Source organism: Conger conger, chromosome 18 (assembly GCF_963514075.1).
Source record: "Conger conger chromosome 18, fConCon1.1, whole genome shotgun sequence".
NCBI lineage: Eukaryota > Metazoa > Chordata > Actinopteri > Anguilliformes > Congridae > Conger > Conger conger.
Window position 1 is genome coordinate 16,931,904 of NC_083777.1, and position 13,111 is coordinate 16,945,014.

Genomic DNA, 13,111 nt, shown 5'->3' on the forward strand with positions numbered 1-13,111 from the left:
TGTGTGTGTGTGTGTGTGTGAGTGTGTGTGAGAGTGTGTGTAGGGGTGTTACCCTCACCCTGGCTGTGCAGTACAGCGGTGTGTAAGCGGAGCTGACAGAGTGGCAGTTAATGAGTGGGACTGGGCCCGCTGCGTGCTCATGACCGAGCTGCTGTCAGACAGAAGCCATTTTCTCTCCCGGGAACGGCACTTTTGCGGGAAAGGTCAGGGTTTCCGGTGGAATGTAATATTACTCTGCGTTACGTCCTCCGGCAGAGGGACACGGAGCCCTTTGGGTGACGCGGGAACATTATCGGCCGGTTGATTAACGGCCTCATCCTGACATGACCGAGCGCGGCCTCCTGACCGGGTCCCCATCCCTCGCTCCGCTTCGCCATTCGCCAGCCGCCCCAAAAGACACGCGGGAACCAATGAGAGGTCGCGAGGGCGTCGGCCCCCTCCCACGGATCCACAGCGTAAGGGCATCGCAGTAATTACACCGTCCGAGTAGACCCAGGTTACGTGGTCGTCACTAAGAGGAGAAATGGACCAGCACAGCATCAAAACAACAGAAAGGCTGCCTCTTTGAGCCACTACTCTCAATCTGCAAACTCCATCGCCAGTAAGATCCTACTGCTGCTCATTAATGCGCTTGCTCATTCCTTTCCCTTCTCTCCTCCCAATTCTTTGAGCGATTGTGTGTGATATTTCCATTTATTCAGATCAAATCATGAAAAACAACAACAAACAGTACAAACAAAACCCGCTTTCTGAAGGAGCCGTCCGCTGAGACAACCGACCGTGCTCAGACGGACGAGAGCCACTACAATCCTCAGAGTGGGCTGCTCCAGGCACAGACAAAAAAAAAGATACAATCCTTGTCACATGAATACGAGACATCGCAAAATATTTATTCACGTATTTATTTATGAGAGCAAAAACCCATGTAAATGTTAGAAAAAGATGACAGGCTGTGGCTGTGTTAAGCTATGACAGCTGACGGAAGAGGAGCCGGGTACACGTGTGCGTGCGCACTGGAGGTGAAATAATGGCCTATTAATACAGCTTCATTCAGAAGCTGATGTACGCAAGCGAGGATCCCACAGATAATAGAGCCGGCACAGGCAGAGAGGAAGTCAGGAGCCAGGTGCTACTCCACACCTACAGGTGCCAGGCACATCCTGACTACAAGCAGCCATCCAACGGCCTTAATCATCGCTGAGAGGAGAGCAGCACGGCGTCCAGAAACAACCCCCTTCTGGCATGTTCCGCCTGCGCTGCGATGCCACAGAGCAAAGAGGCTTCGCATTTACAGGGATATTTCACTCCGGTGTGGTCATTTCGAGCAATTATATTTGTACAGTGTGAATATTAGTCACAGCAGCTGTCCCTGCTCACTGGGCCTCCTGGTAGTCAGGCTCTTCATTCACTTCCATTCATTTTCGTGACATCACCAAAATTAACACGATGCACCTTTGTGCAAAATGACAAACTGAACCACAGCTTGTGTTCCTACCGCCTCTGCGATGTCCAACCAAAGATACTTTACATTTAAGGCTCGTTCAGAGTGACTTACACAGCTAAAGTTCACAGTTCTGAATTAACTTGATTATCGTCTTCAATTATCAATCATCAAAAGCGTATTTTAATGTTATTATAATGTGTAACATGCACTTCCACTCCTTATCTGTAGGAAAGGGAAGGCCAGGCAGGAGATCCTTACGCCCAATAAAATTTTATTTAGGCTAAAAGAGCACATGCTTATCAAAAAGAAATTGTGCGATGTTCAAAATGAGTCATAAAAATGTAAAAGGTGAATAAAAAGGTGAATTTTGTGTGCAATATCTTTCAGTTCTCTCTTAATATTTATTCCTTTGGACAACCGCCTCATTTGTGCTGTTCTTTTAAAGTACGTTATTTTGTGTTCCCTATATTTTACATTTATTTTGTACGTATTCGTAGCTTACAATACAAGAGGTAGGAATTGCACCATGTTGCACCATAGGTACTTGTGTGTTGTTTTGAGTAAACTTTTTTAAGTGATCTTGCCTAGAGCATCAAATGAGGCAGAAGCTTCTCTGGCCACCAGCACTGATTCTATGTGGCCATAAGCAAACTGCACACAATTGCTCAACTATTGCTTTCTGTTTTCCACTGTTGCACTCAATATTTACTTTGGCAAATCTTTTTTTTAAATAAAGACTAACAGCTATAGCCTACAGCCCTGTCGGATATAGCCTAAATTATAAAAAACATTTCTGCTGCACATATGTATGCAAAGTTTAATTCAGCATAAATGGCAGCAGTTATTTTGGAGACTGCCTATGTCCTATTTCCTCTGTACTCCAGTGACATTTATAGCCTAATGCCTTTATCAATTGAGGCTGTTTTCCCCCCTGAAATAAACAACAGTACTTGTTCCAGTGTTACACACTGTTTTTATTGGAAATCCTTTTTTTCAGATTTCATTAAAAAGGGGACACACAGTGAACCAGTCTGGGTGTGATCTATTGTTCTTTAATGCCTGTAAAGTGATAAAGAATTGAATATCCCAGAAACACGGTTTTATACACCAACGCGCGCAATTCCGGCCGGCTTTGTGCAGAGTTTGTTTTATTCTTTTTGATATACACGCCTACCAAGCATATTAAACACGGTCTTGTACTGTGAAAGTGGTGTTGGAACAGCTACGATTTACGAAGGCGAGAATAATAAGTCCGTACCGAGAACTGCAGCGATTTTAAGCCTAGGTCATTCGGCCCTAAGAAACTGGCAACGGCACAATTGTGTTGCCTTCATTTAGTGGTCTTTCTTCAAAGTGGTCTACAATACACCCACATAGCCCAAACCCAGGAATCCCATTACACATACCACTCCTTGTGTACCAGCCCAGTCAAGATGAATAGCACAACAAAAATGCATGCTCGCACACTATATTGAATAAGTCATTGTAATATTTTTTTATTACCCTCAACACTGTAATTAGCCATTAGCCTGAGGAAAAGTTCACCCTTTAATGGGAGAGCTTCAGATGAAAACACGATAGGTTTCAAGGGCAGCCTGGAGGATGGACACGTGCACAAGCACAAACACACACACACACACACACACACACACACACACACACACACACACACACACACACACAGGGATGATGTTCTCTTTCGGGCCGAGACGCTGCACTTCATCGCCAAACAGCAGAAAATGGCTGGTCCAAATTTACATACTGCATTCCAAACGTAAGCTTATTTCAGAAGTAGAAGTCGTTCAAATGGCTTAAAGTGTTAAGTTTCGACCTGGAGTCTCTCATGCACCGAGAGACACACACACACACACACACACACACACACACACACACACACACACCTTTACTTTGGCCGTTTTTTTTCTTCTAACTGGTTACTCTCCACCATGAAGGTGAGCTACTCCAGCACTGAAAAACCTCCTCCTCCTCCCCCCCAGGGTCAGCGCCGTGGTGCTGCAGACTGTCAGGCAATGTAAACCATGTCAAAGCCGGTGTTCCTCCTTTTATTTCTGCAGGGGAGGAAAGTGGGGAGCACTTTTTATCTCCAAATGTGCGAGGAACAAAAACAAAACGTGTTCTGCAGCACAAACGCTTATAAATGATCATTGCTGTTAGAGCTGGTTACAGTTCATTCAGTCAATGAAGAACTATCCCCCTCTCTCCCTCTCTCCCTCCCTCCCTCCCTCCCTCCCTCCCTCCCTCCCTCTCTCTCTCTCTCTCTCTCTCTCTCTCTCACACACACACACACACACAGTAGGAGTCTGTGGGTTAAATCACTTGATGTGGAGTGTGTTTGCATGTGCACGTGCGTATGTGCAAAGTCAAGTGTGAAATCCGCCATCCCCCCCCCCCCCCCCCACACACACACACACACCCACCCCCAACAAACACACACACACACACACACACAGGAGAGCATTATTGACAGCTGGTGTAACAGTGCCCCAGGCTCACACAGCAGGGCTGCTGTGGCTGTAGTGTGTGAATGATCACCCAGCCTGCAGGCACATCCACTCAAAGCCTGTGGCCACTCATCCATTCCTTCAACATCCAGCAGGAGCCTGCCCTACATCAGCCAGGGAGCACCGTCTGTGAGTGCGCGTGGACGAAGGTATTCAGAAACATTCTGCAGCAGATGCAGAAGAGATCCATGCACAATGAAATTAGTCTCTCTGTGCACATCCCCCACACTTGGACTGATGGTCTCCGGTGAGGGTACTTAATACCGGGGTGATTTATTAAAATTACTGATCTGTTCTAAACATCAGGGAGAAACTAGTGCAGTTACAGCATGACGGAAAAACTGGATATCTGACAGCTACCATGTCAAATGGGACTGGCTACATGAATACAGATGCCAGAGAAAAACATAAAAAGGCATTAACGGATGGGCACTTTCCTGCTAAGATAGTCGTCACACAAGCTGCATGTAACACGTTTTCGGGAGCCTATCCAAGCCTTTCTTCAAAACACCACAAATGCAAGGACCCACGTGATGAGTGAAGATCAGAACTCTTCACTTTTATCTGGGAAGTCTTTTAACATGCCGCCATCCAAAATTATCTTCTCCCAGCGAGCCCCTGATTAATGTGGCCCTATCCCTCATAATCTCCGCAAAACCAATTTTAAAACCCGGAATTCGTGTCCTGATTTATCAGGTTAATTTGACATCGACCGCTTTAGCGTGTCAGAGCGAAGATGTAATTTGTGGCGAAGCGCCTCCATCTCAAGAGAGGGAAACTCTCTGAGTGGCCCTCGTGGGACCCTGTAGCCATGTCCTCATCCCCAGAGGAAGGCTCTTATCGCAGTGATGGCCGGGTCTTATCAGCACTGAAGCATGCTGCTCTGCACAGCTGACAGGTGGTGGAGATACGAGCTTGGGTCCAACCGGCAAAAAATAAAATGGCGGACTGTCACTGGAACAGTCAGACGATGCCGATGTTTACCGTCACCCCAAAGCTATTCTCCGCTCCCATCACAGGTAGCATAGCGTATAGCCGCCATACGTGCCATCGCCGGCACTCGCAAACACAGCAGGTGCAAACACAGTCAATGTCGCATATATTTACCAGGTAAGCGTTAAACAATGTCTGTGTTTCAGGCGTCTGTGCATTATGTATTGGGATGAAGTCATGCAGAGCCCACAGTTTAATTAGAGTGAAATTCATAAGTGAAAAACAAACAGTAGTTGGAGGGCGTGTGTACGCGTGTGTGCGACGGGGCTGTGGGCAGGCCCGACAGACACATCTGTCCCCTGCACATGTGCAGATGGATATTCTCTGCCTGCAGGCTCAGCCCGCGACTCAAACGGGTCCCAAACTGTCAGCGTGTCCGAGTCGCTCGCTTGGCAAGCCCGCCCCGCTGGCTGTTAATTGATGTCACATTTCCATATTGTGCACATTTGTGTAGCAAATGCCAGGATTTCTGAGAGAATAACAACGAGGACCGGGTAAGCCTGTCACAGTTAGCTTGCGCAGTCAGCCGCAGTGACAGACTGACAGACACACAGACAGACACTTGAGGTGGTGTTGTTTTCACCACATGACCACAGATATCGGGAGCTTAATGCGGGAAAACATCGGTTAGTCAGATACAGCAGTGTGATTGATGGTGGAGTCCATCACCCAATCACTGATTGACTTCAGTTTAGGAGCTAAGCCAGCTATCAATGAAGCCTCTCCACTGGGAAGTTTCTACCTCACTTGCTTTATGGGGTTTCGGCCCAATTTTCCTGTAAACTCTGTAAAGCAAGAGTTTTCTGTAAAAAGCTCAAAACAAATAAAATTGTGTTGATTTGAATGAAGGGTGGTTTAGTGATAGACTCAGTCGTAATGCTACAGACTGGAACAAAACCAAAACTGATCATATTATGGTGCTGAGCCATGATCATATAGGGCCTGTGGGTGGAGCTAAAACCTGTCCTAGCCAGACAGAGCCTGTGGGTGGAGCTAAAACCTGTCCTGGCCATACAGAGCCTGTGGGTGGAGCTAAAACCTGGCCTAGCCATACAGAGCCTGTGGGTGGAGCTAAAACCTGTCCTAGCCATACAGAGCCTGTGGGTGGAGCTAAAACCTGTCCTGGCCATACAGAGCCTGTGGGTGGAGCTAAAACCTGTCCTGGCCATTTAGAGCCTGTGGGTGGAGCTAAAACCTGTCCTGGCCATACAGAGCCTGTGGGTGGAGCTAAAACCTGTCCTGGCCATACAGAGCCTGTGGGTGGAGCTAAAACCTGTCCTGGCCATACAGAGCCTGTGGGTGGAGCTAAAACCTGTCCTGGCCATACAGAGCCTTTGGGTGGAGCTAAAACCTGTCCTGGCCATACAGAGAGTCACCTATTTAATGAGCTGAAGGGCAGGCCCACATAAGTAAGGCCCCTGCTCCAGCATCGCCTACAGTAAGCCCCTTACAGAGAGGAGTCCACAGGTGAACTCAACATGGCGATAACTCACCAGCCTCTTAGCGCGACATGCCCCCCCAACTCTACCACACAGCAGCCTGGAGGGCCGCAGATCCCTGCCCCATTACAGCCTTCAAAAGGCTCAAGTTAAAGAAAGCAATTCATTAAGCCAATTAAGGCAATGAGGGATTCAATTAGGCAGGGGGAGCGCACACAGAGGGGCCCGTGGGCCCGGGCGCGGGGAATGAAAGCGAGCCGAGAATGGCGTAATGAAGCCGGGGGCTGCGGCTTTCAGAGGGCCAGGAATAATGGCCCCGCCGCTCATCCCCTGCCCCTGCTCTCCGTCTCACAGCTGTTTCAGCCTGATTACTCCATCAGCACGCAGATTTATTCTGCCCATTACGCAGCCCCGCGCCCAAACACACTCCCCGTCCGCAAACGTATCGATCGCTCTTCTGCCGGAAGAGGGGCGGGGGGCGGGGGAGAGGAGGGGGTGGAGACTGTCGACAGCGAGAGCCGTCCCCCCGCGTGATGGATGGAGAGTTTAACGTCTTAAAATAGCGGGCGATTTGGTGCGCTAGGCGGGCGCGGGGCAGAGTTATTAGGGCTGTCTGCACCTCCGATGAGGAGTGGAGGAGTTATGGCGGAGAGGCGGAGTCGCGGGATCTCCTGGGCTGCTCCTCTGCACGCACGGAGGCGCGGGCGTTGGGCGGAACGGCGGTGACCCGCGCTGAGGAGTCGTCCCGGTACATCCCCGGGCACTCGCTCCAGAGGCAGCGCGACGGAGGATAACGGGACCGCGTGTCACGAGGGAAACCCAGCACCTTTAACTCGCGTTACTTCAACAAAAAGGTCAACGCCGACTGTTGGTGCGGTGTGTAGGGTGGCCAACGGCTTCCGATAATCCCCCTCTCATCTGTGACCCTCTCTGCTTAACCCCCGTCTGAACAAAAGGGGAAATGCATACAGACGGAGGGTGGACCATCTCTCTCACTCGGTCAAATAAATAAAGTTAATGAAATGGTAACCGTGCCACGCTTGGCCGGCCCTCGACCGCTCCAGACCGGTCACTGCGCTCCACAGCTGGTCCTCAGAGAGGAGACCGGCCTCGCGGTCAAGAGGAACGCCCGCTGCCGTAAAAGCGAAATGTGTCAGGGCCCAAAGACGCCAATATGAAGTGTGTATGTGTGTGTGTGTGTGTGTGTGTGTATGAGCGCGTGTGTGTATGTGTGTGTGCGTGTGTATGAGCGGGTGTGTGTGTGTGTGTACAAGCGGGGGTGTGTGTGTGTGTGTGTGTGTACGAGCGCGTGTGTGTATGTGTGTGCGCGTGTGTGTATGTGTGTGCGCGTGTGTGTATGTGTGTGTGCGTGTGTATGAGCGTGTGTGTGTGTGTGTACAAACGGGGGTGTGTGTGTGTGTGTGTGTGTGTGTACGAGCGCGTGTGTGTATGTGTGTGTGTGTGTGTGTACAAGCGGGTGTGTGTGTGTGTGTGTGTGTGTGTGTACGAGCGCGTGTGTGTATGTGTGTGTGTACAAGCGGGTGTGTGTGTGTGTGTGTGTGTGTGTGTGTGTGTGTGTGCGTGAGTGTGTACAAGCGGGTGTGTGTGTGTGTGTGTGTGTGTGTGTGTGTGCGTGAGTGTGTACAAGCGGGTGTGCGTGTGTGTGCGTGCGCGTGTGTGCGTGCGTGAGTGTGTGTGTGCGTGCGTGTGTGAGTGTGTGTGAGTGTGTGTGTGTGTGTGTACAAGCGGGTGTACGTGTGTGTGTGTGTGTGTGTGTGTGCGTGCGTGCGTGCGTGCATGCGTGCGTACATCATACGTAAGGGTGTATGTGTGAGAGCCCACTGGACTGTTCTTGAGGTTGTCATATGAAAGAAAGCTAGACTACAGAGCCCAGCCTGCAGACAGGACACAGACGTGAGCTTGGCTCCAGGACCACAGGACACAGCACCAGCATGGCAACGCAAAGTGACATCAGACCCCTGTCTCCACAGGACAGAAAGAGACAGACTTACAGGGCCACAAAGCAGTGGCAGGACCGAATCGATCAACGACCTGACTCAAAATATATATAATCTTTAAAAAAACACCTTGTCTTTCCTCAGGCTTTCAATTTGTAAGGAACTGAAGTCGCTCTCCTGTATATGTACAGTCATGGAAAACTGCTGTGGAAAGAGCCCAAGATGAAGTGTCCAGATAGGAGTGATCTCTCTGTAATTCCGAAGTGCAGCCAGGTATACTCTATAATTTCTTACAGGAGACAGACCTGCTCAGTATACTTAATAGATGTCAAAAATATCTCAATATATAAATATACTGTGTACAGGAGCGTGGGAAAAGTATTTACAGACGATTCATGATCAATAACAGAGTGAACCTGTGGATGAAAGGACCTTTGGCTGCTTCGCGGTACGGATGAGACAGCTCTCTCAGACTTAGGCCCAGAGTTAAACGCACTCTTCCGGGCTCTTCAGGCAGAAGTGGTGTGTCCGCTACCAAATGATACTCTAAATAGCGAAATGCCACAGAAGCCCGCCCCCCCAGATTGAGAAGGTGGAGGCGATACCGCGCGGGACTGTGGGGAGACCTCTCTCACACGTTTCAGTGTTTATAAAAACTCCACTGACAGGCTCTCTGCTGCCTGAGCGGCGCTACACGAGGAGCGAGGGCGCTAACATCGGGGCGTAGCGCGTGGACGTCTCCGCCTATAAATAGAGCGCTCGTGAGCGGGGAGCGGGAGGAGAGGAGGCGGGGGCGGACGGGTGACGTGGAGCCCCGTGGCAGGGGAGCCAGGGAGCGACCGGCGTTTGAGGAAACGATGACAGTCAGGTGAGAGGATAAGGAGGGGATGGATCACGGCCGCGCTGTGTGAGAACGGGCCGGCCCCGCCCCGCCCGCGCACAATCCGGCCCCCGTGTGACCACGCACTGCGCACGGGGTGGTTCCGGCACCCAACGTGAACTTAGAAAACTTATCCGTGAAAGTTTCACTGAACTGTATGGCAGCAGTTCGCACAGAAAACGCAAAGCAATGCAGGTCAGGGTACTTGCTGTAAAAGAGCATATGCTCAGCCAACCTAGCCCGTATGTATAATATATATATTATATTAAAAAATAACAAGGCGGCACAGATGGTGCAGTGGGTAGCACAGCAAGGCAAGGAGGTCCAGGGTTCGAATCCCCGTCGGGCGGGGCCTCTCTGTGCGGAGTTTGCATGTTCTCCCCGTGTCTGCGTGGGTTTCCTCCGGGTACTCCGGTTTCCTCCCACAGTCCAAAGACATGCTGGTTAGGCTGATTGGAGAGTCTAAATTGCCCATAGGTATGAGTGTGTGAGTGAATGGTGTGTGTGCCATGCGATGGACTGGCGACCTGTCCAGGGTGTATTCCTGCCTTTCGCCCAATGTATGCTGGGATAGGCTCCAGCCCCCCTGCGACCCTGTTCAGGACAAGTGGGTTAAGATAATGAATTAATGAATGAAATAAATAACAAACCACTTCAGATCCAAGCAGAGCTACTGACAGCTGAAATTAAACACGCACTGACAACATTATTGTACAACTGAAAAAAGAACCTCACTTAATCGACCAACAACATGCAACGGCCCAAGCTGTCGATGCATGACACGTGTGCTTTAAAGATTCTGTTTAAAGATTCTGTTTCCCCCCAAGCAGGATCAGGAGATTTGGTTGCAAAAGAATCGGTCATAATCTCATCCTGACGGAGCAGCTGAAATGGTCAGCTGATTATGTAATATCAAGATCGACCCTAAAATATCATATTACCGACCACAAGCCAATGGATATGGGAAACAATACAAGGAATAGGAGCAACGGTCATCGCAGTTTTGTAAAGTATTCAGCATATACTCACTCGGTTCGAAATTCCACATCTAGCGCAGTGTTGAAACAATAAAAAATTTAAAAATGTGGTGCTCCTTTAAAATGTTTTATTTAATTCTATGATTTAATAAAAGAAATAATAAGACAGGGTAAGAAAATAATAATATATCAAGTTGGAAATTTATGAGGAACGGGTATGTTTATTTGCTTGCTGTGAGCTGGAAAATCACACAACACATTCAAAGGAATGATCATGGAGTTGTCACCTTTTGAGTTGTCATCTCCCCAAAATTGATCTCAAAAGGTGCTGAGATACTACTTACATCAAATTTCTCTCTTTGTATTTCTCTCTCCCTCCCTTCCTCCCTCCCTCCCTCTGTCTCTCCCTTGGGGGAACTGGTATGTTACAATGATGGCAGGCATGTCACATTGATCTAATAACTTGTGAGATCCATCAGTGTCACCACAAGGTAAGAACTTACCAGCTCACATCAGTGTCACCACATGGTAAGAACATACCAGCTCACATCAGTGTCACCACATGGTAAGAACATACCAGCTCACAGTGTCACCACATGGTAAGAACATACCAGCTCACATCAGTGTCACCACATGGTAAGAACATACCAGCTCACACCAGTGTGTCAGAGATCAACCTGGGGCCTCCATAATTTCATTTTACCGGCACATTTATTTCAGAAGCATAAAGAAGAGAAACCAGGTCAAAAACTAAAAGTTTGAGCAGCATCCCTGTACCCTTGTTAAATATGAAAGTTATCCTCTTAGTTGTCTGCTCTCGTTAATTTGTATTTTCCACAGCACTTGAGCTCTCCACACAAGCCTTTCATCTTTGATTGGAGAAAAAGAGAGAGGGGGAGGGGAGAGGTAGAGGGGGATCAACAGAAAGGGGGGAGGAGAGAGAGATCACGTAGGTCACAAAAGGAAAAGAGGTATCACTGAGCTGCAGGTGTGAGATGATGGGGCGGAGAACGATACTGTCTCAGGTCCTGATCAGAATGCAGAAAAGGGTCATCACTCGTTCTTTTAAATTGAGTTCACCCAGAGGGCAGCAGAGGAGCAAAGCAGATGTTAGCTCTGCCCGCGAGAAGACCTTTGTGAATGTCATGTGTGAACAGCATCTCCGGTGCAAAAACCCAAGGACCCATATTAAAATGCTTCTACAAATTTATACAACAGAATCTGGAGAGAGAGTCTCTTTAACATACACACACCACTGTACACCATTTCGATTGGCCAGGGGTCAGCGCTAGGGGTCAGAGGTGACAGGGGATTGGGGCGGTGCAGTCCGGGAAGTGGAAAAAAACCAGGACCTTTCTCTCCCCGAATTAATTTCCATCTCGTTAGATCTCCAGCCAGTGTGAATAAAGACAGCAGACTAATTAAGCATTGGGGCGCTCGTGACCACAGAGCCATTACACATCGTTAATCATAGAGGAGAACCAGGAGCCAGACTGCAGCCCCACCCTCACCACCACAGAGGACACACACGGACACGGCTTCACCTGCAACAGCCCTCACTCAGCGCAGCCGTTCACCGCAGACTCAACTTAGCACTTAGCACCGTCGCTCAACCAAGCCTCAACACATGCTCAGCCAGCGCACTGGGGACCAAAAGTAACTGGAAAAAGAACATGAACTGACATGAAGTCATCACTGGCTATCTTCCCTGGTGATGTTCCGCCAGGCCTGTACTGCAGCCATCTCCAGTTCTTGTTTGTCTCAGGGGCCTCCTGCCTTCAATCTGGTCTTCAGCAAGCGAAACGCATTTGGGTTGGGTCACTAACTTGACGGCCAGTCAAGAACATTCCACTATAGAGCCTTGAAAAACTCCTTGGTTGCCTTGGTTGTACTGTCCTGCTACAAGGTAAAGCACCACCCAATGTGTTTTGAGGCCTCTGGTTGGATCAAAGCAGATAAATTCCTGCACACTTCAGAATTTACAATAAATCATTAAAAAAGTCAAGTGAGCCAGTCCTAGAAGCAGCCATACACTGCTTCAACTACGTTCCACAGATGAGGAGGGGTAGAGAAGCAGCTCTTTCCTCCTCACCTTCCTTTTTCCATCACTGTAATACAGGTTAATAATCATCTCATCAGTCTGTACTAATTATTTCTAGAGCTTATGCTTAAACCACTCTTACAGACAGATGTGTTCTAAATTCATTGAAATCTCTTAAAACAAGTGACTTAAGAGAACTTAAATCATTCTCTTTTTTGGTAGGAACAACATTTACTAGTGGTCCTGACCGGTCTTCTGAGTCATGTAAACAAGCAGTGACAGCAGCTATTTGCACACGCACACACACACACACACACACACACACACAGCACCATTAGACATTTTAAATGCAATACTTTGGATTGTATTTGGCTCATGAGTAACTTGTTATTGGTTATTGGGACGCAGGCTACATCTTTTGCGATGCTTCAGAACATTTGTATTAATCAAGTCAGAACCATGGACCAATGTGGATGGTCACAGAATCAAATCAACAAGTCAACAAATCAACTAACGATAGTTTGGATGTTTACATAACTAAAGCTTAGGCCTATGCTAATCGTGTCAGTATCAGAGGAAAAGCACAACACAATAAATTAACTGTATGTATTGTTCTCTTATGCCTAATTAACTGACATTCATATTTTACAATAAAATATGAATTCATTCTTTCATTCATTCATTCATTATCCTAACCCGCTTACCCTGAACAGGGTCGCAGGGGGGCTGGAGCCTAACCCAGCATACATTGGCCGAAAGGCAGGAATACACCCTGGACAGGTCGCCAGTCCATCGCAGGGCTAAAATATGAATTAATATATAAAAATCATTTATTTTTATAAAAAATGTATCAGTAT